At 54.9% G+C, this 25,563-nt stretch overlaps 1 protein-coding gene across 4 annotated transcripts in view; it reads right to left on the bottom strand.

Moving 5' to 3' along the window:
* Positions 1-24,404, bottom strand: part of TRAF5 (TNF receptor associated factor 5) — a 46,357-nt gene extending 21,953 nt beyond the window's left edge. For 3 of the 4 annotated variants that reach the window (XM_036015950.1, XM_036015952.1, XM_036015951.1), the window contains exon 1: positions 24,287-24,404. The gene's annotated coding sequence lies outside the window, so the exon portion shown is untranslated. The remainder of the gene's footprint in view (positions 1-24,286) is intronic. The other variant, XM_028530756.2, reaches the window with a different exon arrangement.
* Positions 24,405-25,563: the final 1,159 nt, after the last annotated feature.

The raw sequence follows: 25,563 nt of genomic DNA, 5'->3' as shown, positions 1-25,563 counted from the left end.
TCAGCGACACACAGACGCATCCGGGCTTGCTCACGGTCGCATCTCCAGCCCTCAGCACTGAGCCAGGCGTGGGGAACAGCTCGGCTGTTGGATTGATGTCATCAAGTGGACTTCTTGAAAACCCTCACCAGAGCAGCTGTGATGACTGCTGACCTCTAGCACAGTGATTCTTAGCCTGTTTTTGAGAACGAACTTCCTCCTGCCTTTGAAAACCTGATGAGAATCTAGACCTTCTCCCTGTACAACAGCACTCCTGCCTGACGTCTGGACCTTTAGGGACCCTCTGAACGCACCAGCGTCCCCCAGGCTAACAGAAGCCCAGCAGGAGTGCTGCTACTTCTGGCACAGCGCCAGGAGTGGTGTCTGGGGATGTGTCTGACAAATGGCTCACAGATGGGAAGCCATCTGGGGTGGTCCCCCGAGGGTGACGGACTTCCCCACGGCTCGGGGGCAGGAAAGCTTGGCCTCAGGCCTGCTGGCTTGCTTTGGCTTGCTCTTGGGATCCCTCCCGATTCTCTTGCAGCTGATGAGGTCAACTGGCCCCATTCAGTCCTCAGCTCAGCTCAAGGCAGCTGCTGGCCTCTCCTGCTGCCGGAGTGGTCTAAAGCTGGGGTGCGGTCTGGGTGAAGGAAACAGAGGAAGCAAATACGCCGGCCTCTTAAGAGCAAATAAAGCTTTCTCTCTGGAGAAGTCCAGCAGACTGGGGAGATATATATATATTCATTCGTTCATTCTTTTGTCCTAGGGTTTGAGACTAAAGCTCCACCTTTTCTTTGCATGTGTTTCCTGTAGCACTTCAGGGTGGCAGGTGATCAGTGCAAGATGTGATTGTTCCCCTTGATAACACGCCTCACTCTTGAGAGTTAAACACTTCAGTTATGAAGAGCAACAAGCATAGCACTTGAGTTACACGCATAGCCCTAACAGCCAAGACCCACCGTTTCCTCAGGGAAGTGCAAGACCAATTCCAAGAGGCCCTAACATGTCCGTGTTCTCTGGTCCCAAGGGAGGTTGACAATTCGCGTCCTGTGCTTCTCTGGGATTCTCTCCTGAGACCAGGGTCATGTCTGCGTCACACGACATCTAGATTTGGACCCAGACGTGTACCCTGAAGCAACAGGCTGGCTCGGCCCCCAGAGCAAGGCAGAAGGACGCACAAAACTCGGTTCGGCTTTCCCTCTGCTGCCCTGTACCTCTTTCCTAACGCAGGAGTTCAGCATGCTCATCTGTGTGTCTGTCCATACTTCTCTACAGCAGCAGTTCTCAAACTTTTTGATGTCAGGACCCCACCTTTAGACTTTTAATAATTGAGGACCCAAAGGCCCAGAACAGCCAGCTCAATAATAAAGAAGTAGGACAAGCCCTGGCCAGTGTGGCTCAGTTGCTCCGTTGGTTGGAGCATCATCTTATAAACTGGAAGTTCGTGGGTTTGATTCCTGGTCAGGGTACATGCCTGGGTTGTGGGTTTGGCCCCCGACTGGGGTGCATACAAGAAGCAACTGATCAACATTTCTCTCCCTCTCTCTCTTCCTCCCTTTCCCCCTCTCTAAAATCAGTGAGCATGCCCTTGGGTTAGGGTAAAAAATATATAAATAAAATAAATATTTTTTAAAAGTAGAGCTAAATTGGAGGACTGACACTACCCAACTTCAAGACTTCCTGTAAAGTTACCATAACAAAGACGGTGTGGTGTTGGTAAAAGAGCAGACAAGTAAGCCAACAGAACAGAACAGAGAGCCCAGGAATAGACCCGCGTGAACCCAGTCAACTGATCCCCGGCAAAAGAGCAGAGGCAACGCAGTAAGCAAGGACAGTCTTTCCACAAACGGTGCTGGAACAACTGTGAATCCACAAAAAACAAAAACACACAAAAATGAATCTAGACACAGATTTTTATACCCTTTGCAAAAATGAATTCAAAATGGATCATAGACCCAAATATAAAACACAAAACTATTAAACTCCTAGAAAATAACACAGGAGGAAAAACTAGATAAACTTGGGGTTGGCAATGACTCTTTAGATGTAACACCAAGCGCATAATACATGAAAGAAAGAACTGATAAGCTGAACTTCATTAAAATTAAACATTTCTGCCCTGTGAAAGATACCATCAAGAGAATGAGAAGATAGGCCAGAGACTGGGAGAAATTATTTGCAAAAAATATATCTGATAAAGGAATATTATTCAAAATATACCTCGCCAAAGAAGATACACACGTGCAAATAAGCATATGGAAAGATGCCCAGCTCGTATGTCATCTGGGAAATGCAAATTAAAATGATGACGAGGTACGCCTATACGCCCATTAGCTCGGCCCACATCCAGAACACCGGTGAGGGTGTGTCGCTACAGGTTCTCTCCCTCTCTCTCTCCCTCTCTTTTTGGTAAACATAGGCACACCTTCTTTCATTGAACCTCGCTTTTTGTGCCTCACCGATATTGCCTTTTCAGTAACATTGAGACAAGATATCCACCAGCAAAAAGATTAAGACTTACTGAGGACACAGATGATGTTAGCATTTTTTTTAGCAATTAAGTGTTTCTAATTAGAGCACATGGAACAGGTGCTCTTATACCTGGTAGGAATGCAACGCTGTGGAGGACAGCTTGGCAGTTTCCTGCAAAACTACACGTGCTCTTATTGTCGGGCCCGGCACTCACACTCCTTGGTGTTCACCCGAGAGAGTGGGAAACTTGTGTCCATGTGGACACAAACATTTGCCCACAAACATTTACAGGAGCCTTATTCATAATGGCCAAAACTTACATGTAATTGAGATATGAACGGGTAAAGTATACTACATCCAGACAAGACAACATTATTCAGGGCTAAAAAGAAATGAGCTATCAACCTATGAAAAAATATGGAGGAACCTTCAATGTATACCTGTCACTAAGTGAAAGAAGCCAGTCTGAAGGGACTGTATACTTACTCTGTGACTCCAACAACACGACGTTCTGGAAAAGGCAAAACTGTGGAGGCAGTAGAAAGACCAGTGGCTGCCAGGGGTCAGGGTGGAGGGAGGAAGGATGACTGGGTGGACCATTGAGGATTTTTAGGGCAGTGAAACTGCTCTGTCCACCACTATAGTGGTGGACACGTCATTACACACTTGTCCGAACCCATAGAACAGCGATTTTCAACCTTTTTCATCTCATGGCACACATAAACTAATCACTAGAATTCTGTAGCACACCGACAAAATATATTTTTGCCAATCTGACAAAAAAATAGGTGTAATGTTGATTTGTTCACGCCGGATGGCTACTGTTGTACGGGCTGTTATTTACTGGACAATCTAATGGAAAGGAGGTCCGTGTCCTGACGAGATAGTCAGGTCCTGCAGGTTTTAAAAATTCTTGCGGCACCCGAGTGTGCCTCTTGCAGCACACTGGCTGACGATTGCCACCACAGAATACAAGGGTGAAACCTAACGTAAACTGTGGACTTGGATGATAACAGTGTGTCGAAAGAACGGTAGCAGAATATGCCACCCGAAAATATAACTGTGGGAGCTCAGGACGTGCCACCCCAAACTATGCTGCATTGGCGTATGGATTATTTTGAATCGTAGACACTTGGAAAAATAGCAAATGCAGGACGTGGCGTTCTTTGAATACCTTATCTGCCTATAGACAGGTCCTCCAAGAGGAACTCAGTTATCACAAATCTCCTTTCTGGGAGTTTCATCAAGCACCTTCTGTGATTGCCCCACCACCGAAGGAGGAACGAGAAGCGGGCACCCAGATAAACTTTGCTGCAAACTCTCATCTTCTGTCTATTCTTCTAAGGACCCATTCGTCTTCCCTGGAAATCATTTACTCTCCCGTAGAAGGCCCCCCCGCACACCATTTCCTTATTGAAACAGTGTGCAAGTCTGAGCTCTCTGCCACCTTGGAGAGCTCCTCCACTTGGCCGGGGTACGTCCCAAGCACACAGGAGGTACATGTGTTAACACACTTCTGTTTGGCGTTCTCTTGTTAATTTGTCTTTTATTACACAGGGTCTCAGCTAAGAACTCAGAAGGGCAGAGGGAAATTATTTGCCTCCCTTACACCATGTAGCTTCATTGACTGTAACGCATGGACCAACCACTCTGGGGGAAATGTGGACAATGGGGAGGCTGTGGAGGGAGTGGGGGCAGGGAGCGCACAGGAATTCTCTGCATCTTCCACTCAGTGTTGCTGTGTACCTAAAGTCACTCTAAAATATGAGGTCTCTTGAAAAAGTTGAGAACCCCAAAGAGTTTTTATGTGGGTTATAGCTATCAATATTTATCAAATTTGAGATTAAAATTGAGAAATTGAAAAATATTTTGTTAATTCACTTTAAGATAATAATGAGCCAGATATATGTTAACGTACATAAAATTTTGATGAAAATTAACCATTTCCCAAAACAGTAAAAATTAGTGAGAAGAGTGGCATTGTTTTAGGTTTTTGCACATTTCTGGGCTAACTATAAAGGGGGCTGGGTTTTTGTATCTACTCCTGCATTCAGTCTGTTAGCTTCTGGAAACCACCACTGTCCACTCATGAAAGAAGCCAACAATAGCTTAGTGTTGTTATGAAGATAGTTTTGCCCACATGAAACCCCTGAAAGGGTTTCAGAAAGCCCCAGGCAGTCGTGTGGCAGCAAATGTTTAAAAATCTGCTCTGCTGGGGCAGAGCTCCAGTTTGCCACATTTGCCTGTTTCTGTGCCTAAACGGCCTGAACCAAGTAAGTGCCCGCCGGCTGCTTTCCTGGCGAGAGCTGCCCCAGCACCCCCGGGCCCCTGAGGCGTGCTTTGGGAACTAGGGCTGTACTGGAGTGGGCCTGGGCCGTGTCAGCCTCTGTCCTGGCAGCGCCCAGCGTGTGCGGCCCTCGCAGACACACTCTGGCTCCCGGTGAAGGACCAGCAGAGAGGTCTGAGGACGGACACCCCGTCCTCCCTCTGCCTTCGGCTGGAGGCCCTGCCTGGCCCTGGTCCGAGTGCCTAAGTCACCCACTGACCTGGTTCTCACTCTGACCTGTTGCCTCATTCAGCGTTTGTTTTGATGAAACTCATTTTTTATCTCATTAGACATTTTTTAAAAGCGCTTTTGTTCTGCTACTCAATATGGACTTTAGGAGGTTCAGGGCGGTGTTCTTTTATATAAACCCAGCCCATCTCCTTCCTCTGAAGCTCTTGGGGCCGCAGACCCATCTCCAAAAATGGAATCAATTTACCGTGCCCGCTGCCGTGAGAGAGCCCCAGTAACAGAACAAGAGGCTGATGGATCTTTGACTCACAAATGCACGTCTCTAACTAATTCAGCGTTTGAAGCTAGTACACTGTCATTCCCAGGCAGTTATTTAGTGGAAATGAGCAAGAGTTCCACTGTATTAAAATATTTCTCTTTTGGGCCTAAGAGCTTATGTAACAGGAACAGCAGGAATTCAGGTTTTGCAAATAAGAAAACAAAGCCATCATAATTACTAACAGAACTTGTATATCTCCTTCCTGCCATTAATGCCGTCTGTTCCTGCCACCCATGGAACGTACAATGTGGCCCCCCCCCCCCCCCCCCCCCCCCCCGGCTGAGAGTTGCTAACTCAAACGAAAACGGAGGAAAAATATCACATCTCATCTGTTCCCTAAGAACTCTTCTTGAGTTTTTTTTAACACCCCCCTTTTTTTTTTTTTTGCTTCATAAATTGACACATTTTTTCCCTGAGAACTTTTTTAGGGACTCCAAAGAAAAGCTGTGGATGTCATGGCTTAAATTCTTTACTTAAATGTTTACTCTGATTCATTTTGGGGGAACACATACTAAACAGTCTAACATGCCGAAGCAGCGTGAGTTTGGCTTTTGGTTACAATAAAAGAGACACAGAGCTTAGCAGAATCCAGTCTCGGATTTAACATAGAACATAGGTCCTTGTTGGTGTGTCCAAACTATGTCTGCAGTGCCCCCAACATCTTGTTCAGATTAATGAAGGGCTGGAAAACTCCGGAATATTTTTATATATTACATTATACGCCATAAGATATAAGCCCAGAAGCTAGGTCTCCAGGGTTTTCAATTTCTCATTCTTGGGAGCTCTGGCGGCTATAGACCACATCCCAGAGCGGAAAGGGCACAGGCCGGGGGCCCCTGCTCTGTCTCTCACCAGCTACGAAGCCTTGGGCAAGACACCCCCACCCTGTGGACATGAGTTGGGGTCCAGCACTAACTCAGAGACCTGTGATGCCCCATCTGTCCTTGAGGGTCTCGAAGCTGAGCAGAGGAACTCAGACACGGGAACCATACGTGACAACACCCCGGTGACAGGTCCCACAGAGAGAGACTTCACATTAAGAACTGCTGGAGCCCAGATGAGGCACAACTAATGCTTTCTGAGGTGTCTGCTGATTTCACAGAGAGGAAAACATATCAGGGAGGCATTTTCTACATGACTGTGATACAAGAATTTCCCAGAGGGTAGCACATGCATTCCGGAACGGTTAATAATTAAGTGGAGCTGAAGCAGAATTAAGGGAACCTGCCGGTCATTTGCTGGTCTGCTCTCAGATCACCTCCCCTCTTCCTCTCGCTGGTCTGCATCAGGGGTGCGGTGAGGGTGGACCCCCCTAGACTCTATGTCCCAGGTTCCCTGGCTTCCGGCTGGGTTCAGCCAACGAGAGGCACGGTCAGGACACTAAAGGGTGGGAAGGATGGAGAAACCAGGGACTTCTCCCCGGTTCCTCGGTGCTGGGCAGCATCTCAACAGTGACTGGGTCCCCTCCATGGCTCTCACCACCCCCAGATGGCCCTTCTCTGTGGGCTCATTCCCGTCAGGCAGCCAGGATGGGCCCCAGCGCCTAAGCTCTGGAAACACCATCTCCTCCCTGAGTTCCTTTAGCTCCAGGAGTGGGGTGAGCAGCTTCCCCTTGTGACTAGTCTTGGAGTTGCCTCACTCCGAGTCTCCTGTTTGGCTTCCTTAGGGTCCCTGTGAGAGGCAAGTGTGGAGAGTGGGGAGGAACATGGCAGTCAGGAATTCCAAATTTTCCCCAGGGGTTGGATCTGTTTAGGGATGACCGACAGAGAAGACCGCGCTGGGAGTCTAGGGGAAGAGGCTACCACAACAGGACAAAGGAGCAGGACAGTGGCGGCCTGGTCTAAGGCGGCGTCCAGGAGGCCGTGTTCAGGAGGCACTTCCGAGGTAAAATGCACAGCTTCAGAAATGACTTTGATGGAAGGGCTGAGTGAAGGATGGCTCCCGGGTTCCAGTCCAGAAGCCTGGATCAATGATGGCACCAGGGGGGAGGATGAGGGAGAGAAGCAGAGGGCGCAGGGGATGGGGGTAGAATGCCCTGACTGGTGTGGCCCGGTGGGCTGGGCGTCGTCCTGCAAACGGAAAGGCTGCCGGTTCCATTCCCGGTCGGGGCTCATGCCTGGGTTTTGGGCCAGGTGCTCAGTAGGGATCGTGCAAGAGACAACTGATTGATGTTTCTCTCGCACATTGATATTTCTCTCCCTCTCTTTCCCCTCTCTATAAATAGATAAATAAATAAATAAATAAATCTGAAAACTAAACAGAAAGAGGATGCGGGTAGGGGACATGTCCGGGTGGGGTGCCCTAGGGACAGTCGAGGGGCGAGGGAGGGCGAGTGAGGCCAGCTGACTGGAACTTCTCTTTCAGAATAAATGACTCGATTGCTAGGAATGGGCACAGTTTCTCTGTGGTATCAACATTTACTAAAACTACCCAGGGCACTAAATTTTCTTTCCACTTGACAACTCATCTGGTGGTTGTTTTAGTCATGGCATTTGACACAATCAGCTCAGTTCTGTGCCAGGAAAACAAGAGCCGGAGAGATAAGACATCCCGGAGAGACGGCAATGGAAAAACTCCTTGGAGCCAGGACTGGAACCTCACAGCTGGCAGTGAGGCCCCGTGTGACCCCCTCTCTGGGATTTCCTCGGTGCCACACCCCTGCCGTAAACCCCGTTCAGCCTGCTGTGACCCAGCTGAGGGCCAGCGAAGGAGCCTGGGCTACATTAAAGGAGGAGAGACTGTGGGTAGCAACGAGGAACAGTGAAAATGTCAAATCCCGAGATGCGGTGACCCCGGGGACGCTGGACTCCGTGCCCTGGTCAGTACTCAAAAACGGAACAGCCCGCTTGGGGACCAGAGGCTTGCCTGCTTGGAGGAGGACCGGCAGTGCCCTCCCTGGGGGCTGCTTCTGGCCCTGGGAATCTGAGACCCTGCTCTTCCAGGGAGTGCACACAGGACCAGGAAAGGAGCGGAGGAGGACGGGGTGCAGCAGGGACGGCAGAGGGGGAAGGAGGAGAGCGCTGCCGTGCGCCGCCTTCACGGCACAAGGCAGAAGTGAGACGGGCTGGCAGTTGTCACCACAGCCTCTGCCTGCACCGGCCCACGGGTCTGTCCTCTGCAGCAGAAGCCCCTCAGGCAGCCGCCCGGCCTCTGCTCCAGCGCCCGGCCTGCTCCTCCTCCCTGCCACCCCCAGAGCTTAACACGCCCACCGAGACACGATCCCTGTGTGACCTCTGGGGGAAGCTGGTTTTATTTTGATTAACTTTTAACCACGCGGTGGACAAAGAGGAAGGGCCTTGGAGAAATGCAGACAACCGTGCAGGGCCTGGGTGACAGCACAACAGCGAGTCAACACGTGACGACGGCCCACCAACCCACGGTCCTGTGCACAGAGCAGCTGGCTTTGGTGTCTCAAAGGCAAGACGCTGGCAGATCTCTTTTCTTTCCCTTATATGTTCACAGAGGGGCGTTTTCTTGGACACAGGACCAAAGATGATGTGGATACGATCTTAATTCCTTTGAAGAGAAGTGTATTTTCTCTCCCAGTCGTCAGGAAACCTCTGGTTCCTCATTTTAGCGAGTGTGCAGCGAAGCACTGTTGGTGAGGGGCGGGCATGTTAGGGCGACGGGCTTCCCCACCGCTGGATGCCCCGCGCTGGGTGCCCTGCGCTCCCTGCCCTGTGCTGCATGCCCTGCAGCAGCTGCTGCCCGGTCTCCCTCGGAGGGAAGTCCTGAATGGAACTCTCTCTCTTTTGCCTAGAACCACCCAGGGTCCCCCTGGCTCCAAGTACAGTTGCAGGAGACCTTTAAGATTTGTTTTCAGAACTCAGACCAAGAGGAGAAAAAAATAAAACACTACTGCTCTTCCCACACACGAACTTCTTCCTCTTTAGGAAGCTTTGGCTCCAGAATGCTCAGCCCCCATCCGCGGCTCCAACTCTGCCCCAGTCCCCACTGCCTTCTAGGGTAAGCTCAGCCAGCGCCTCCAGGGAGAGGCCGTCCTCACTGGTCCCCAGATCCTCATTGGTCAGCCCATCCTCAGAGCCAGCCCTCTGCCTGGCACAGAGTGCTCCATCAGTGTCTGGTCAACAAGAAGGGAAACTGAGCACTAACGTGAGGCCTCCGCTCAAAGGGACTCGTGGGAGCAGAGCCAGGAAGGCGGCTGAGGATGAATCCGAACGAGGCAGGCAGAGGGCAGTGGGGGTGAACGGAAACGAAGGGCTAGCACTGGATGTGGGTCAGGATTACAGTTGCTGAGTCTGTGTCCAGGCTCAGTGCCAGCTCGTTTACATGCGTCGTCTCATTTTCATCCCGACAGCAGATATTTTTGTCCTGTCAGCCCCATTTTTTGAGGGAGGAAACTTGGAAAAGCCCTGTGGCCAGGACGCAGTGGGGAGGCCTTCACGGGATGAGGAGGGGCTGGGGCTCCTGCCCGCCCAGAGAGCCTGGTGGTGCTGCAGTTACTGCCAGGAGCCCCCGGAGTGGACCCGCCTGGGCTCAAACCCTGCTCCCACCGCTGAGTAGCCACGTGACCTACATGGGCAAGCTGCTCACTCTCTACGCTTCTGGGTTCCTCATCTGGAAGATGGTGACAATGGTGATGGCAGTTACCTTACAGAATCTTTGAAGATTAAATAAGTTAATACTATACATCAGGGATCGGCCGGCCCACCACTTGTCTTTGTCAATGCAGGATATTTTTTTTGTTTAAAAATTTTTAATTGTTGTTCAAGTCCAGCTCTCTGCTTTTTTCCCTTCCCCCTCCCCACCCCCCTGTCCCATGTCCCCTCCCCTACAGTCAGCACTCCTGTTAAGGCTCAGGTCACACCTGAAACCCTGTGGGTGGGCAGAGCTCATTGCTGACTTAGCCTCACGTGTGTGCACAAGCTGTACATCTTTCCCTGGTTTTCCAGACACCCCCCCGCCCCCCCACCAGCACAAAGTGCCGCTCATCCTCATCTGGGGCCCTGAGTTGGGCTAACTGCTCCTCCCCTGCCCAGAGCTGCCTCTCTGTTGCCATTTTCTCATTTCCCTATTTCATCCTGAAGATGCATTTTCTTCCTCACTTCACCCTTTGCATTATTTTGAGTTCATGGTTTTCCTGGACTATCTCCCATCAAACCCTTTATTCCTTCAGTTATTCACCAACTCCTTTGCTGAGAACCTGCCACATGGCAGATGCTGACGGGGAAACAGCGCAGGGGGAGGGGGCCGGATTCCTCACCGTCCTCGGCCGCACAACGTCCCGCCAGCCGCGTTCTCCCCTCCCCGCCCTCCTCTCCTGGCTCCAGAGCAGAGCCTGCAGACTTGTGTCTCTGACCAGGTCCCACTGGCACCCCCCTGCAGCCTTCCCGCCTCTCCCGAGTTCATCCGCACCCTGCCCTGGAGCAAGCTGGGGGGCCCTTGTCATCTAGGTGTGGGGGTTTTCCGATAATTTGGAAACACATTATATGAGTTCGATAATCTTAACTGCAGTCATATAATGACACTTACCAATTAGTCTCTTCCCAATTGTTGCCGCCCCCCATGCCCTTTGTGTGGCATTTGGTACTTCCTTCTTGAAACTCCCTGACTCTTCAGCTCTTGGTTCTCCTCCCACCCCTGACCACACCGCTAGTCTCTCCGTGGGGCTCCCCTGAGGCTGCATCAGCCCTCTGCCCTTCATTCTCGCCACAACGCCACCTCTCCTCCTGTGAAAGGCTCCCCCGTTCCCCGCTAGGCTGTTTCTGAACGCAGGTGTCCCCACGTCATCACCACCCGCTCAGACGCACAGTCCCCTCCCCTCGTCCCTTGCGGGCCACCCACTGTTCTTGCACGGGCAGGCAGACACAGCACACGCTCCTGGAAGGAGGTGGAGACTCCAGTGGCCCCGCAAGCAGGTGGACTTGGGAGCTTGGATACTCAGCCAAAGACCAGTTTGGATTTAGCTTAGAATGGGGAAGCGTTTCTAAGGAGAACTGGGCAGGACCTTTGCTTGGCCCCACCCTCCATGGCCTTAGGGTGCTCTCTGGAAAAGGGAGAGACCTGAGACCAGCCTAGATAGGCTAGGGAACAGACATGTCAGGGAGGATTCAGAAACTTTGACTTGACCTTTTGGTGACTGTTAGCTCCCAAAAGCCAGCACCATTACAGCTGTGCCTTGCCGTCTCACAAATGCACACACCTTTGTGTTCGATTCGTATCTCTGAGGCTGGCCACAGACATCTGGCATACTGCCAGCTGCCCCAGAGCTGGGAGAGTCCATGGCTGGGCAGTCCCCTCCTGACCAGTGGGGAGGCCAGCTCTGGCCCGAGCCCAGGGAGGAGGCAGACAGGGCTGCCTCTGGGAGCCAGGCCTGAGGGGAGACGCTTCTGGAACTCGGCCACCCCAGGCACACCCCAGATGTCCAGGGCAGCCATCCTGGAGTTCAGCTCCCAGGACGCTGTAGGGCCCCAGGACCACGCCGGATGCTGGGCTCCCGGGACTGCCAGGCTGGACCCGGACGACGGAAGAGGGCGGGCAGCGCGGGAGCCCGGAGAGGGGGCCCGAGAGCTGCAGAAACCGGGTGAGACAGCGGCTTTCCCCCAGCGACCGAGAGAGCCAGCTGTGGAAAGACTTAAAGAACCAACTAGCCAAGAGTTTCAGTTTTTTAAAAACAGTGAAACTCTGCAGACCACATATCACACAGAAACATCAGTAAATAAAAGTGTACAGAGGAACCGCTGGGTTTCCTCAGCTCTCCACCCCTCGGGCCATCCCTCTGGGTCACCTTAGGGGTTCCACGGTTGGATTTTTCAAGAAGATGACGATGACGGGGGTAATGAGGAGGAGGAGGAGGAGGAGGAGCGTGATATCACTTCACACATCCTAGTACTTGGCAGTTGGCGTTTTTACGTACAACATCACACCCCGTCCTCACACTAACCCTGTGGCAGTGTTATCATTGTCACATTTTGGATGGGGCCCGTGCGCCCCGAGTTGTCGAGCACCGTGCCCCAAATCACACAGCTAGCACGAGGCAGGCCAGGGACTTGAATCTAGGCTTTCCGACCCCAAGTGCAGTGTGCTCTTCGGCCTGTGTCGGGGCTGGGGGAAGTGAGCCCCCTCCCCGCCGGCACCCAGGCACGGTCTGACGAGAGGCAGCACAGCCTGGAGACCAGCTCAGGAACCGGAAAGCTCTCCGTCCCTTCTGCCATTCACTTACCTGTGTCCCCTTTTCCTCATCTGGACAATGGAACGACACTAGTACCTGCCCCTCAGGCTTGGGGTTAAGATGAAATGTGCTAATCCACGCAAAGGACTGGCGCCCAGCGCCTGACGTCTACCTAAACACTTACCCTCCCTGCACGCCCATCCCCCAGTCCTAGCCAGCTTCCGCTCAGTGCCCGCTGCAGGCAGAGGCCTGAGTTTCATCCTACAGTGGGACGGGGCGGGCGTGGAACAGGACCCAAATTACCCGACAGTTCCCGTTCCCAAGGGGTTCCCAGTCCAGGTGGGGACCGTGCCTCGGCACTGAGAACAGCAGCAGTTCCCAGAGTGGTTGTGTTAGGTGGGATGGATGGTACACCGAGACAGGGAGGAGGAGGGAGGCAAGTCTCGGCCACTGACTCGGCAGTCCCGAGGCTGGTCTGAGCAGATTGCCAGGTGTTCCAATGCCACAAGAAACACTGTGCCAGGACAGGAGCAGGGGAGCCCTTGAAGTTCTAAGTATCATTCCCACTATCTGGGAAAGAAGCTGTGTACTCACCCCAAGGTCTACAAGGGAGAAGGGAGGGGTCCACAGTATCCAAAGAAAAAGTCCATGAAACAGCTTTGCTTAATTGCCTGCCTCTAGCCACTATCTGTTTTACAAGGGGGTCCCTTGTGCTTACAGAGAGAGGCCCAAAATAAGTTTGGGCAGCTGCCTCGACTTGAATTAACTGCCTCCTGTCACATAACTGTTTCACAACAAGATGAACAAATGTGGTGTGGAGCAAGGGAAGAATTCTGGGGAACAGACTCCCACACATGCCTACATTTAGGTGGTCACCTCCTCCAGCGGAAGCTGGCTCCACATTTACCCGCTAATCCATATGTCACTCCCTCACCCCATCCCGCCAGGACAAAGGATGCGTTTGCCTTGCGTTTGCCTTGCCTTTACCTGCGCCCTACGCCTTCGTTCCCCCACCTCGGCAAGGCCCGTCCTCTTCCATGAGAACACGTCACTGATAAACTCTGCTTGCACGCCAGCTGACGTGCCAGCCTGCGATTCTTCACTGCGTTGGCAAGAAGAACCGAGTTTTTCCCACGACGGTCGGGTCCCAAGATTGTGCCCTGGAACATGACACCAGTACTGGCTTGGGCCCCTCGCCCCAGAAAATCACGCCTCTGTTTTGGGAGCCTGTTTGTTGCCATAGCTCGGCCTTCCCTAGCCAACAGGTTGCAGACTCAGGTCTCTCAGCAGCAGCTAGAAGTCAGCTTTCCGGCAAGCTCCGGGCTGGATTCTGCGGCCCGTGACCATGGGAGGAGCGCCCAGCTAGCCCACCGTGCCAGCTTCCAGGTCACCGTCCCCTTCTCACTGGCCACTCCTTCTCCCCCAACTCCCAGAGCACCAGGCCGCTGCGGGGCCTGCTTGCTCTTCTCCCTGCACTCGCCATCTGGTGAGTTCACCTCGGCTCCCGCCTCCTAAGGCTGACAATGTCCCGATTTTTCTCTGCAGTCGGGACGTCTACCCCAAACTCTGCTCATTACAGCTGCTCATTCCAGCCCGCTCTCCACGGAGGTGTACTAGGCATCTCAAGGCAACATACCCAACCCCGCCCAGCCTGCTCCTCCCACAGCTTCCTCCCCCTCAGTGACATGGTGCCACTGTGCACCCTGCCGCCTGCACCCTGTCGCCTGGACCGCAAGCTCTGGAGTCCTCCTTGGCTTCCTCTCCATCGAACACCTCCAGATCCCAAGGCCTCTTCTCCAAGCGTGTCTAAGCGCTGCTCACCACCTCCAGCGTCACCTCCCTGGTCGAAGCGCCATTGTCGCCCCACTGGTTACACTGGTTACAGCATTAGTCTGTCTCCTCACTCATCTCCTGCCCCTGCCTCTGCCCCTTGAGCCTGCGCGAACCCCAGCAGCTGGAGCGATCCTTTCCAGCACAGAAGTCAGCCGTGCCCCTCCTCTGCTCCTGCGGCTCCTTCTCATTCAGGGTAAACGCAGTGTCCTTAGAATTGCATGTGATCTGGCCTCTGGCCTCATTGCCGAGCACTTTCCCCCGTTCACGTGTTCCAGCCACACGGGCCTTGCTTTCTGTTGACTAGTAGAAGAGCCCTCCGCTTGCTGTCCCTCTGCCTGGCACACTCTTTTCCCTGACGCCCGGATGGCTTGTCCCCTCACTTCACCTACCTGCTCAGATGTTATCTCCCCAGTGAGCCCTTCGCTGACCCCCACGGACAGGTCCCATCCCTGGCAGCCCTGTCGCTGCTGCAACATTTCCTCCTTCACTGCCGGTCTTCCCCTGTCTCAACACAAGGTCCCCGAGGGCAGGGATGCTTCTTTTGTCTAACGAGGCACCAACACTTGGAACAGCGCACAGGGGAGGCGCTCAGGAACCACTCGCTGGAAAGGCCCCCTCCCTCTGAGTGTGCTGCCTGGTGCCCACACTTTTCATCTCCACTGTTGAGAAGCCCTGAAATCCTACCAGTCATAGCCAGAGAGGGCAAAGTTGGTTGTGACGGCTGACTTTGGGGCAGGCAATCTGTCGCAGGACGGGGAGGCCCTAGCCCTCTGGGGCCGGGATAGTGGGGCCTGAGCAGTGTCCTTGGTCCTGTGAACTAGCCCCTGGTGAGGTGCCACAGTGGGGGGCCAGGTGCTCCCTGGAAGGAGGGAGAAATGCTGAGAAGGACTGGGAAAGGTAGGCAGGCTAACAAACAATGCAATCCCATGAGCATGTCTGGGGCCCCCCTGTAGGGGCCTCAGAAGGTGCCAGAGACCTCAGATCACATCGGCTGGGGTCCTTGTCTGGATCCTTCGTCATGTTCACGGGTAAGAGGAGCAGGGCCAGGTGCTCCCTGTCAGCTCGCTCTCATGTCTTTAATATCTGCTTCAAATGTTTTTAATATCTATTTCAAGGTTTGTCTCCACAAACCTCGACCACTCCCTTCAGTCTTCTCAGCAAACCTCACTTCCTACTGCGCAGAAAAAAACAGAAGTCTGCAGACTAGAACTACCTCCACTTCCTGCCAGCAAACCTCCGTGTTTACCTGCATGGGGGGGCCCCTGCTCTGCCCTCTCCCTCCCGGAGCCACGGTGGGGGTCACCTCTGAACTAAGCCGGACTGTCCACCTGTCCTGGGTTCTTGCCTCCTTAGGGGTCTTTGGATGACAGCGATCACCCACTTACACCCACCAAGCCACCCAGACCGCTCAAGGTCCCAGTGACCTCTGGGTCACTAACACCAACTGACAACTTTCAGTCTTCATCCTCTCCGGCCTCTACGCAGCATCTGACATGGCTGACTGCCCCCTCCCCGAAAACACAGCACACTCTAAAATACCCGTTCCCTCCCTTTCCCCGGAACCACGCTGTCCTGGCAGGAAAGCCCACGCATGAACAAACAACTCCCAGTGTCTCTCTCCTCTGCACCTAAACCCACACGCGTGTCTGCCTAACTAGTGTCTCCCTCTGACCCAAAGCCGGTGCGTGCACACTGGAACCGATCCGCTCCCCTAGGCTGCTCGCTCTCTCCACAGCTCACTCTTGAAGGCCCACTCTCTATCCTGCTGCCGTCGCCAGACAACTGGCATCGCTCCTGGCAGTGCCTTCTCTCTCCTCCCCCACACCCAGTCGGGCACTGAGCTCCCCGGAATGTGCCTCATGGACACACACATCCCACCTGCTTCTCCACCCCCCAAACAACCCCTGATTCCAGCCACCGCCCCCTCCCACCTGGGCCGCCAGGACAGCTTTGTGTAACTGGTCTCTCCTGCTACAACAGCCTTCTTCCCCTCCCTTCCGATGACTGGTCCCCCCTCCCCCAGTTGCTCCTCCAGGGCCTTCTCTACACAGCAGCCTGATTTAGCTTTTGAAAATGCCAAGCTGCTGTCACTCACAGCGCCTCACACTGCTCTGACAGTTCCGAATCCCAGCCTGCCCACGTGGGCAGCGTCATCATCCTGAGCTCCCCCACGCCCCACCCCTGTGCTGCAGCCTCTCTGGCCTTTTCTCCCGTCTTCCTGTGAGTGCCAAACTCCCCTCCCTACAGCCTGCGCCCTAAGGCTGGTCTCCCTTTGCTCAAGCTGTTTCTCTCTGCAGTGGGCAGCAAACTTCCTCTCCTCCCTCTCCCCGCTTCTCACCGAGCTGAACTCATGCAAGCTCAGCTGAAGCATCACGTATGTATTCGGCTAAGCCTCACATGCCTCCCCGGACAGCGTAGGTCCCCCCTTCTTCATCACACGCCCTTTGTCACCCTGTGCGTCTCCTTCATACCACTTATGACTACAGTTCACTTTTAATGTAATAATTTGGTTGACATTCGTCTGCACCAGCAAATAGAAGGGGACTGTGTTTCTCTTTTTCAAGGTGCTGGCACAGGACAAGCACTCAAATACCTCAGTGAGGTAATAGCTGCCTACCGTGGGCCAGACACTGTGGCTGGGAGCACTGCATGGGCCGTGCTGCTCGCTCTGCACAGCAGCCCAGTGAGGTGCAGGTACTAGTTTTATCACTCATGCTCACAGGATGCCGATAGGGTCCTGAAGCTCCGGGGGCTACATAATACATGCAAGGTGAGAGAGCTGGCAAGCGCCGGGGAAGGGTCCCATCTCAGGCTTGCCTCCCGTCAAAGGCACTGCCGTGCTCTCCCCTCTGCACCGCCCACAGTGCTCACTCACTCGCTGTCTTACACTCAGGAGTGCTCAACCCAGAGGGTGGGCAGACACTGTCGCTGCAGCTTGCTTCGTCCTCAAGGTCACCTTTGAGGTCTACATACAAGAAGTACAATCCCTCTGTTCTAAATGAGGGAGGAAAGTGGAGTCTTAGGGGTCCAGAGTATCACCTAGCAGTAAGTTACCACGCTGAGCTGGAGTCCATGTCTTCTGACTCCTTCTCTGGGGTGATTTTCCCTACAACAGGCCCACAGGTGGGCTCCGACAGGTGGGATTCTGCAGGGAAGCTGCGCCGTGAAGAGCTGCACAGCAGGCCTGAGGCCGCTCTCCTTGGAGATGTCTGCTTGCTGGGGTGGCCCCCGGCTGATGTCAGAGAGGGTGGATTTGGGGCAGCTTCCCCTAACTGGCATGGGGCCCCCTCTACCTGAACTGTTTGCAAACCATGTGGTTTACGCTAAACGCCTTTCTTCTGGAGGTCTGGAATTTTGGTGTGAGCCAGGCAGAGGGTGCCCACGTGGCCGGGCCCGGAGAAAACCCCTGGGTACTGAGTCTCTGATGAGCTTCCCGGCTGACACCATTGGCACACATAGTGTCACATTCCAGAGCGGGAGGAGTTAAACATGTCCTATGTGACTTCCCGGGGAGGGGGGAGACCCTTGAAAGTTTCTGCCTGATCTCCTCCGGACTTTGACTCATGTGCCTTTCGCTTTGTTGATTCTGCTTTGAGTCCTTTCATTATGATTACTCACCTCTGTGTGAAGATACGCTGGGTCCTGTGAGTGCTCCCTGCAAACCCTCAACCCTGGGCCCCCAACGCAGAAGCTCTTTCTAAAGAGATAAATGTTGAAGTTTTTTTTTTTTTAAAGGATGAAGGAGGTATGGATTTGTAGATGGAAACAAGAGGCATTCTAGGCAGAGGGAATGATCTGAAGAAAGTTCCAACAGGTAAGTCAGGTGTGGGAGGCCCTACAGCACTTGCACATGACCTCAGCTGAGTTGATGCTGAAGAAATGGAGTGTCACGGTTATGACACAGGAGAGAGGGGACCAGGGAAGTCACACTTGTTAGAAAGACCTGGTGTTGGGTGCCCCTGGAGTGGCCCGCAGACGTAGGGAACTGTTGGTGCCAAGGAGTGACCGGAGACTGTGGTGCGGCTGTCCACGGCTGGTGCGTGGCATCGCACATTTCTAAGGAAGGTCTGTCTGGGGAGTGCTACGGAGAGGCTGAAGAAACATCCCAAATTATTGGTTTTTCAAAGGAACCACCTCAACGTAAGAAAATCAGTCTGCTCCAAAATAACCCACTTTCCGTTTGTTAAGGGCAATCACTGACTCCTTCCTTTACCCCTTTGCCCCCAGTCTAGTAATCCCCCGTCCCCCCTGGCTACCCCTCTCCACTCCTCAGGCAGACTGCCTGGAATAAGGCCCCACGCTTGTCTAATCCCTTCTTCCATTCTGCAGCCACTGAGCACAGAGCCTGTACTCTGCATTACATCATTCTGCCTTTCACCTGGGGAAGCACGGAGAGTTTTCCCAGGTTGCGTCACAGGTATGCCCAGCCTCTTGCCCAGACTCCTCAGAGCATAGCAGCAGAGCAGGGACTTTCATGACCTGCATAGCTTCACCCTACCCACCTGCCTCCGCCCTCCAGCATCAAGATCGGGGCTCAGAGCACGGCCTGCTGTTCCAAGCCATCTCCCTTAGTCAGGGCGCTGGGAAAGGGCTCTGGCTGGCCGCTTGTCTGCAAGCCGGCCTCACTCCCTACCCCACTCTGACTTCAAGGTTGGATGCCACTGAAGTAACAACTGCTCTGCTCCCGGTGATCAAGGCAGTGCCTGCATTTGCGTCCCAACTGCGTTTTATTTCTTCTGCGGGGTCCCTGTGTTGCCTCCCTGCCTGGCGCTGTCCTTCCTCCAAGGCTGCACCTGCTCAGCCCACAGGTTCTTTGAGAAACTAGAGTCCTGCCCCTGAAACCTGCCCCCTGGGGCTGGGCCCCCCTGTCTGATGCTGCCTGCCCTCCTCTCTGTCCGCTGCCTGCCGAGGGCTTGCCCCAGCGTATCCCTACCCTGTCCTGCGCCATCCCAGCTCACCCACCCTGGCCCCTGAGGTCTGCCTGCTCTAGAGATTGCAGAGTGGCAACGATGGGCTAGTTAAATGATGGTCTACCTTGGCAGGGGGCATTCTTCTGCTTGTCTGTTTTTAACTTCAATTTGAAGGCCTTTAGGCTAGACACACATTTTCAGCCTCCCCAGAGGCCCCACAGCTCCCTGTGGCTGTCGGGCACAAGGAGGAAGAAGACCAGTGCTGCTGAACCCCTCCCCGACACTAGGCTTTGTGTAAATACTGGCTCATTTAATCCTTCCAGCAAGCCCAGGGGGCGCCACTTCTATTGGTTTACCACTGGGAGTACAGAAGCTCGCCCAAGTCAGGCACCTTGCTCAGATCACGCAACTGCAATCAGCAAGCCGTACATCCAGAGTCAGACCCAGGCCTGCCAGACTCTGAAGTCCACACGTTTCCACGATGCCTTTAGGGAAGGCAGCAGGTGTTGGTTAGGCCACACATCAAGGAGCCCCTCTGCAGAAGTGTGGGAGGGAACTTAGAAAGGCGGGAAGGGGAGTGAATGCACAGTTAAGGTAGTGCAGGGAAGAGGTCTGCGGACCTGAACTCAGGTAGCAGCCCTGGGGACAGAGAGTAGATCCGGACTGGCTGGGAGGACACAGGACCAGGTGGGGAGGGGGTGTGGGGACTGGGGGCAAGCACTGGTCTCTGCATAGATTAGGGGGAGCACAGAGGAAGGGGAGGTTGGGACAAGTATCTGTGGTATCTGTGGGGCTCATCAGTGGAGACGGCATGGCACCCTCCAGGGACAGGGGCAGCAGCTGCAGAGCAGGCTGGCGACAGAGGATTACCGGGCCCTGGACGCCTTCACAGGGAGATCCCAGCCACGCAGCAGGTGCACGCGCTGCGTGAGGAGAGCACAGGCCAAGTGCTGGCTGCGGTTCTGGAAGCCGGTCAGTGATGGGAGAGGACAGGGCCTGGAGAAACACGGGCCTGTTGTTGAACAGGGACAGGGCATGCGGGGAGGGGAAGGAGTCCGTCTTGAGAGAATGGAGGGAACCCTCTCATCCTGGAGGGAGGAGAGTGCCGAATGGGGGCTGCAGGTGGAGAGGGCACTCTCCTGGCGGGTGGTTGGGACAGCGTCTTTTCCTGGAGCAGCTGTGGGGGGCACCCAGGGACCCTCTGCACCGGTGAGCGTGGAAGGCAATGGAGCGCAGGACAGAAAACCAGGCCTGCAGATCTGCAGACACTGAGTGAGGTGGGTTCCCTCCCACTCACGCCAGGGGGGATGCCCGCGGGCTGTCATTCACCGCTGGGCCCAGAAGGGGAGTGGGGGAAGGTAGAAGAAGGTAAAGGGGGCCATCAATGGGGATGGAAGGAGACTGGACCGGGGTTGGTGGACACACACAATTCAACATACAGATGAGGCATTATAGAATGGTACACCTGAAGCCTATATAACTTTATTAACCAATGTCACCCCAATCAATTCAATGAAAACAACACTGGGCCCACTGACCCTGCAGGCACATCCTGGTGCACATGCTTTTGCTACAGGGCCGTGCAAGCCCTGCCCCGGCCCCCAGATAGCAGCTCGCAGAGTGTGCTCATCCCTGCCCTGCAAGTCGGCTCTGAATCTTCCTGTCAACAGTGTTGAGTGTTTTCACTTCTATTTCTTCCCTGGTCCTCCAGCCCACTTCCTCACAAAACAGGGCTCGCAGGAGTCATACGCGTCTACTGCTCTCAGACCCTCCAAATAAATCTGTCCTCCGGGCACAGGGACGAATTCCCCGGGATCCCACCCGGGCCTCGGCAGTGGCAGGAGCCCATGGTCCCTGGGGACGGCTTCCGCCCTGTGGCATGTTCCCCTCCACCCCCGACCACACAGAGACCCAACCGCTACACTCCGCTGGAGTGACAGCTCCTGCCCCAGAGAAACCGCAGAAAAAGTTACCACCTGGGCAGGAAAAGCTCCTCAGACTGAGTGGCCCAATGCACTGCTCCCCACCGCCACCCCCTCCCCCGCAACTTCCCCTGGTCTATCAGCTCTTAAAGAATCCGCCAGTGACAAAGGTGTTAGGCGGCTCTTGACAAATGCCTTTCTGGTTCCCTCACCCTTCTCCTGCCCAGAATCCTGTCTTCCTCCAGCCAAAATACTAGGAGAAAAGCACAGGGTTTGGAATCAGCAGACTTGGGCTGGATCCCTGGCTGGTCCGGCATGCTATGACATCTTTCAAGTCACTTGTGAGCCCCAGCTTGGAACCAGATAAAGTGAGAAACAGCATCTCCCTTCTCTCAGGGAGGCGGTGAAAAGTTCAGGGAGACAGGCTATTTGTGAATTGCCCGGTGCTATTCTGATCCCTGGGAGCTAAGCCAGTCCTGCTGGTGCCGAACCTCTCTCCGCAGGGCCCCACCCAGCACGTGTTCCCAGCCATCAGTCCCTGGCAGCTCAGAGCCCATGGGAGACACATTTCAGGTGAATTCAATGCCAGCGTTTGTTTAGGCCTGCTCTGAGACAGGTTCCAGAGCGCAAACAGGAACAGACACAGAACTGGCTCCCAGTGCGCTCTGCTGGCTGGAGCTAACAGAGCGGGTGTCTGCTCATGTGCTGGCCAGGGCACCCGCGGGAGAATCTGCTCCATGCTGCGGCAAGCGACGACACAGGCGTTACTGGGGTCTGGGTCCCCTGGCTGACCCCTGGGATGAGGAGAGGTGGGAGGAACCAGTTCTCTGAGAAACCAGGGTAAGGCGCCTGCGGCAGGCGAACCAGACACCTTGCAGAGCCAGGCCCGGCCCAGCAGGGGAGCCTGCCGGCTCACCGCACTCTCAGTGCCGCCCCCACCATCAGGAAGATGTGGAGGATAGACTGGCTTTGGCCTGGCTCACGGAGACGTCACGGAGGGCAGAATGAGAACAAAACGACGAGAGCAACGAGAAAAGGTGTTCGAGGGAAGCTGAGCGAATCACAGAGGTCTGTCTCAGTGCTGACAAGCCTTCCCGGGGACAGCGGAACCGGACCCGACTGACTCAGAGGCTTCCCTGCTGCTTCCCTCACTCCGAGACTCATCTCCACCAGAATATCCCAGTCGCTACCGTTGGTCCTTCCAGCGGATGCGGCCCCGTCTCCTTTCCATGTTCTTGCTGCCGCCCTGCCACCCGAGGCCAGGACGGCCAGGACGCTCAGGCGATGCTTGCTGACAGATGGAAGCCCTGCCCATCCAATCCCCACTGCCCCCGACCTCCGCCCAGCGAACCTGAGGAAGTCACCTCCTCCGCCACCTCCCCTCCAGCAGGACTTCCAGAAGCTGGCTCAGACAGGACACTTTGTCCCACCTGTGTCCCAGACCCAGAGAAGGGGATTCCAGGATCCCAGGCCAAACCATTCCACAGAGTTCAAACCCAGACCGTAACAAAAGCAACAGAAAGCCTTCAGAGAGCCTAGACACTTGTGTTTCCAACACAGACATCTTTCCTGCAGCACTTTCTGTCTCTTGCGTTCAGATTAGAGAGTAGAGTTGGGGATGGGAGCGTTTAGATGCTACGGTTTTCACCCAGACCGTTAACTGTGCTAACACCCCTGTCTTGGGCTGTGAGAGTATAAGGCGCAGCAGGCAGCTGCACTCCGGGTGTGCGAAGTCCAACCCAGCCTTTCCCTGCCTAAAATTACTTCGCACACACTCAGAACTATTCTATTCCCAGGAGTGCTGCAACCCATTTCTTTGCACGTTATGTCTTTCCCAGCCCTTTAAAAATGTAAATATCTCTGAAGGAAGAAACCATATTCCACCGGCCCTAGAGCAGTTCCCGTACAGCACCTGCTCCCAGACGCTTAGTGAAGTAAATCGGTTACTAGATGCCTGTCCCCACAGGACACGGGTCAGAGCCCAGGGCTGTGGAGGGTGGGGGACCGGGGTGGAGGGGGGAAACCTGGCCAGGGAGTCATGCCTCGTTTCCCCGACCTCAGGCTGGCCCCAAGCAGGCCTGCCTGCCACGGCGAGATAACTGAGCTCTGATGAAAGTAAATCTGAAATAGCCAAATATGGAAACTCTGCGGGAGGGGGCAGAGCCGGCCGAGGGAGTCTGCAGGGGCCGTGGGGTTAGCAGTCGAGAACGTGCTCAGACTTGCCAGAGCCCTGCAGGGCGGTAACAAGGGGGAGGTAGTGTGGCGTGCGGAGCCCACACGGCACCAGACCCCCGCGTGTCCCTGGCGCTCATTCCACCCGAGTCTTGGCTTCCTGCAAGAGCCCTGGGAGCTCGTCTTGTGCGCGTGTGCGTTGCGCGTCTAAACGAGCTCGCTCATCGGAACGGTGCGAAGAGGTTTCCGCCCCTTCCACTATTAAAGTTTCATTCTGGAGCGCTCTGGTTGGGAAGTTTTGCACAGATGGAGGGGGGCGGGGGCCCTGGCCATTGTGGCTCAGCTGGTTGGAGCGTCCTCCCATACACCAAAAGGTTGCGGGTTGATGGGCGTCGCGGCACAGACCTAGGATGCCGGTTCTTCCCCAGGCCGGCGCGAGGCAACCAGTATGTTTCTCTCTCCCTTCCTCTCTCTTTAAAGCAATGAAAAAATGTCCTCAGGTGAGGATTAAATAAAAAAGTTGAGGGTGTGTCTGAGGGCATGGAAGAGGTTGGGGTGCGGTTGTGCGGCAGACACCTGAGAGTCCTCCTCCGCCTGTGAACCCCAACTTGAACGTGGTCCCTTGAGTCCACAACCACGCTCTGGGGCAGCTCCCCAGCCCGGGACCCCAGTCCCCGTCCTCACCACACCCTTCCTCTGCTAAGCAAGTCCGCTCTGGGGCTCCGGAGCCCGTCTGCCCCCACACCAAACCCGCTGGGCATCAGCGTCCACGGCCTCCGCCCCGCCCCGGCCCCGGCCTGGCTGTCGCCTGGTGCCCTCCGCCTGCGCCCCGCCGCTCTCCAGGCGGAGATGCGCCGGAGGCCCCAGCAACCCGGCTCGGGACACCGAGAGGTGGCTGCGAAGCTCTTGCCGCCGCGGCGCTTTCGATTTCAAAGTATTTGGGACGAGCCGAAAAGAGTTCCCGAGTCCCCCCCACTCCAGCCCTGCAGCCGCGGGGGCGTCCTCGCCCGGCGGCGAACTGCCGGGACTCACCTGTGGCTGGGCACGCGGGGCCCCGCCTGCACCGGTCCGCAGGCGCTGGACCGCTCCGGGCAGCAGCTGGCCGCGGCGCGGCGGGGCGAGGATCTCTGCACCCTGGGCCCGCACGCCCCCGCCCCGCGGAGGAGGAGGGGTGGGACCGGGGCTGGGGGCGGGGCCGGGGGCGGGGCCCTCGGGAGCCGTGGGGGTGCGGCGCACTGTACCCGGGCCCCGCGGCCCCGCGGGAAGGTGTTGGGCAGGAGGCCGGAGAGTCACCCGGGCAATCAGACCTTGAACCCACCCTCACTACAATCATGAATATCTGCAAATAAAAAGTATCTCCGATTTCTCTCAAGTGGGTTTGAACAATGCACGTGTTATACGGTTAATGCAAATTTGCAGGCGCTCCTCGCCGCTGGCCTCTGCATTTCCTCGGAGCTGGGGAGTTTGCCGTTGTGCCAAGGGCTTCCCAAACACTTCTTTCCGCCCTCGAAACGACCTCGTGTGAAGCAGGCCTGGTCGTCCATGTTACAGATGAGCCCTCTGAGGCCCGGAGAAGTGACTTGCAGTTGTGTGCTGAAAGCTAGACGCTCAGCAGGGGCCATAGCTACCGCGTGAAGGCAGGCCTCCAGGCTCCTAAATAAGGGTTCTTCCTCACACTGCTTCCCTCCACCGGCCTCTGTTCCGGATGCTTGCATTCTCTCTAAATCTCTGTGGAAATGAATGGCGCATAAACAGCATGGACTTCAGATAGAAATGCACCAGAATTTCAATTCTAGCTTCTTCAGTTTCAGCTTGACAGCTGTGGGAAAGTTACTCACTCAACTGCCCTGCACTTCAATTACTCATCAGTAAAAGGGGAGGATAATGATAGGGAGCCAGCGAGGAAACTTACAGCGGGGAGGCGGGGCGTAATCCCGGGGAAGGGGAGGAACTTGGGTGCACTCCAGAGCACTTACCTACCGGTCTCAGGGAGCAGCCAGGCTCAGAGCCAGCCTGTCCTTACCTGGTCTCTTATTTTGTCAACAAGAGCCAGAAATTCAGCTTCAAACCTTTTGGTTGGTGAGCCAGATTAACCACTCCCTGTGGAAATGGGGCTCGGGGCACCACTTTGGGACTCTAGATCCACCTCACCATCTTGCTGTGACAACTACATGCGACGACATTCCGGCGCTCCTGGCGCAGAGCAGTGTCCTGTGAACCTAGGTATCTCTCCCCGCTCCCCACACAGTGCACCTTCTCTCATGCTTGCCTCCTGCCTCCTCCCTTCTCCTTACCCACCCTCTGCCCAG

This window comes from Phyllostomus discolor, chromosome 14 (genome assembly GCF_004126475.2).
Source record: "Phyllostomus discolor isolate MPI-MPIP mPhyDis1 chromosome 14, mPhyDis1.pri.v3, whole genome shotgun sequence".
In the NCBI taxonomy this organism is placed as follows: Eukaryota; Metazoa; Chordata; class Mammalia; order Chiroptera; family Phyllostomidae; genus Phyllostomus; species Phyllostomus discolor.
Note: the sequence above shows the minus strand (reverse complement) of the source record. Positions and strands in the feature narration are given on the sequence as shown.